This window comes from Pinus tabuliformis, chromosome 6, assembly GCF_031772625.1.
Source record: "Pinus tabuliformis cultivar Carrire ecotype Pingquan chromosome 6, CPIR1, whole genome shotgun sequence".
Classification (NCBI taxonomy): domain Eukaryota; kingdom Viridiplantae; phylum Streptophyta; class Pinopsida; order Pinales; family Pinaceae; genus Pinus; species Pinus tabuliformis.
This window is the reverse complement of record NC_142292.1, coordinates 716,467,770-716,471,380: the sequence shown is the minus strand read 5'-3', so window position 1 is coordinate 716,471,380 and position 3,611 is coordinate 716,467,770.

The window sequence follows — 3,611 nt, the reverse complement described above, 5'->3', positions numbered from 1 at the left end:
GCTACAAATTTTGGACCAAAGGAAGAATATACTCCGAAATCGATCCATCACCCAGGATAAAATGAAATGGAAACACTTTGGGCCTAAGGAGGCCATCAGGGGAATGGAAGATGAGATGAGAAAAATATTTTCAGTGTTGTTCAAATGAGTATGAGTACTTGTAAAACACTAAGCATAGTTTCCATTTAAGGTGAGGGGAGATGTAATACACTTGGAAAATTATTATGTAACTTTATTTTATTTAATTACTCACTGGAGAAAATTAAATGATGTGATAAATATGTTGATTTAAATATTATTGCAATAATCAAATTAGAAATTATTTTCATGTTCTAATACTCTTAGGAAAATGTTAAAGGCTAACATGAGAGATTAACCTCTAACTGTAAAAAAAACAGTTGAATTTAGCTATGTCTAAGGAGGGAATATACCAACAACAACAAAGAATTGTCCTTTTGTTATTCTTCTGGAGACCATTGCAAAATACAAATGAAAAAGGAATAAAATTGACATATATACAGACCATAACGAATTTTATATGGCTAGGAGAAATGCCATCTTGTGGACTCTGCTCAAAAGGATTGTGGGAGATAAAGACAGTTCCAAAGAAATATTACAAATGGGAGAGAAAGACAGGTAGAATCTAGAGAATTAGCAGGACATTGCTAAGGGTTTATGAGGTGCAAACTAAGAATAAACTTCTGCAAAGTTTTTCCTAACAGTTAGAGGAAATATCGAGGGGGACTAACAAGACACTTTGGTGAAAGGTTGGGTGAAACGTGGAGGCCTTTAGCTTGTTCCTGGAAGGATTCAAATAAGTAGATTTTTTTTCTTTGTTATGAGGTAGTAAGCAGTAGAAATATGACTACTTGAAATATTTAAAATAAAAAGAAAAGGTAGAATAAAAAGATATATGTACCTGTTATAAGTTAAAGATACATGTATATGTATGAATAAAAATTATTATTATAGACTAAATATGTTTTGCATATGACAAAAGGTGTCTAGGTTCTAATGTGGAGGCCCTTGGGGTAAGGCAAAAAATATCAAAACCTTGAAGAGTAAATTCTGAGTAACTGGGAAGTTAAGGAAAAACTCACAGGGTTGATTGTTCTAGGAATCTAAATGTTTGGCTCCCAGTGTACAGTGTTTTAGTACAATGACTGCATTATCTAGTCTAACAAAGATATTTAATAATTAGAGGACTGACAATAGACCCCCATTACAGGGGTCCACTAGGCCTTTGGATTAAACATATATACTTGTATACCTTATATGCCAAGGATTCATAAACTTAGATATAAATAAAGATAGAAGTGTTATTTACAAGTAGAAAATAAACTAAGTGTCTTTCAAATAGGGTGTCTTGTGTGGAATATTTATAAGTAATGAAAGTAAAGAATGAACAAATTAACCCTACATTATAAAAAAAAAAAAAATATTTCTGGCTAAGTTAGCGTTTTTCAAGTATATGCATACACAGATAATAAGAAGTAAATACTAGCCAAGTAATGGGTCAGATAGCATGAGTCTCACTATTCAAACAATTAACAATCCATAACATAACCTCTTATGTATTAATTGTCAAGTCAAATACAAGATTTATATACAAGAAAAAACAAATTTAACCACAACCTGAAAAGGTTTCAACAATGTCATCATATTATACTATGCAAAAATTTACATATCAACAAAGAAAATTAATGTTTTATGGAACCCTCAATCTCCATAGGGCTATGCAATACTAAGTCATTTTAATATCAAAATTTACAATAATATTAATGGGAACCCTTGTGTCAGTACCCTATGATGTATTAACAATCCTACTTTATGCACATATATAAGAGAGGCTTGTGGCCTTCATAATTTTTGGGTTGTTATACAATACAAAGTAAAAATTTATTTATGGCTAGAGCAAGGCTTGATTATATACATCGATAGGGCTTCAATATTTATGGTAGCACTAAGCAAAAACTTTAGATTTTCGTAATTCCAAGCACCTACCAAGAACTTTAAAAAGATGAATAAGAACTTGGTGTCAATGTTGAACAATCGTGCAGGAGAAAAACCTAGCCAAAGCCTTCTTCCTATAATCTTATTGAGATGAATAAAGTGTCAAACGTACCTAGAATAATTCAAGGAAGTTAATAGAAGGCCTAAAATCATAGAACTTTTAAGAAGAAACTATTGATATTGGTAGCTTGGGAGGTACTCCAAACCCTACGGGACGGGGTTGTGAAAGAATTGGTGTCACATGGTCACTTGTGGGCTAAGAACCCAAGCATGGGGGTTTTGCACCCAAAGGAGTTGGGTCAAAACCAAGATGACTTTTGTTGATTTGAATCTTGGAGATGAAAAAGCACCCTTAGAGGAGCAAGGGTCGACTTCAAGCACCAAGAGAGGGGGTCTATATTGTGAGAAATTAATTTTTATTTATGTGTGTGAGCAAAAATGGCACAAAATGTAGGGTCGACTTGACTTAAGGAATGCCCAAGGATGGGCTAGACATTGCCACTAGAAAACATATAATAATACATGTGTGATGCCTCATTCGACATCATCCAAGTGAAACATATCAACCGTATCTCTGATTTTGGCGAAGATCAAAAGACCCTGGAAAAGGAGAGAAGAAGAATTGGTTTGTATCTTCTTAAGTTTGTTTGGAGGGCTGAGTTGCATGGGAAATAGGATGAAATTATATGAGGGAAATCTTGGCGTGTTTGATGCACATATGAGCTATTTTTTCTTTTTGATTCTAGACGCAGACCTTCCGTGGTAATTGCAGGTGAAGATATCTATTTTGGAGGAGACTAAGTGGCTTAGGAAGAAACCCAATCTAGGCCACAAGCAAAAGAAGGAGAAGCAAGTGGTTTAGGTCTATTTTGGAGGGAAGAATGCAAAGGTGGAAGTAGTGAGTTAGGGCTGACATCTGCCCTAACCTAGTCAGTCATAACTCAAAGGAATTGTACAAGATCCAAGGACAAGGGGAACAAAAATAAGGTATGTGTGTATCCTTTTGTTGATGTGTTGCTAGAGGATAAAAGGTCCAAATTTGGACAATTTGTATTGGGTGTCAAGTAGTTTCCCAAGGCCCTAATTATAGTACAAAGGACATTTGGACTATTAGGAGAGGTATATTGGAAGGAAGCTCAGTGACTGATCTTGGAAGGACGAAAGAAGGAGGTCAAAGGGAGTAGTGTGTCTTGCCCAAGTTCATTAAAGAGAAAGATATCTTGCAGTAATAGGTGGTATCCCTCCAACCTTAAGTTTTTCTTCATCAGGTAGCATAAGAAGGCAATAGAGGGAAGAAGTCCCTAATAGTTGTGGCCTTGAAGGATTAAGGAGTAGTTAGTGGGAAAGAAGTCCCAAAATGTTGACCTCTTGAAGGACTAAGGAGAAGCAAGTGGGCAGTTCAAGAAGACCCTATGTGGTGAGTCATTGATGGATGAATGATCAACTAGAGGGAAGATTGGAGTCGTGTTCAATGACCTAAAGGAGAAACATCAATGATAGAGGCAGAGATTTGTTATTGTATAGTGGGATCCAAAGGACCATGCAGATGTGTTCAAGGTATGACCAAGAGAAGTTGTGAGGGCGTGCTACATCAACTA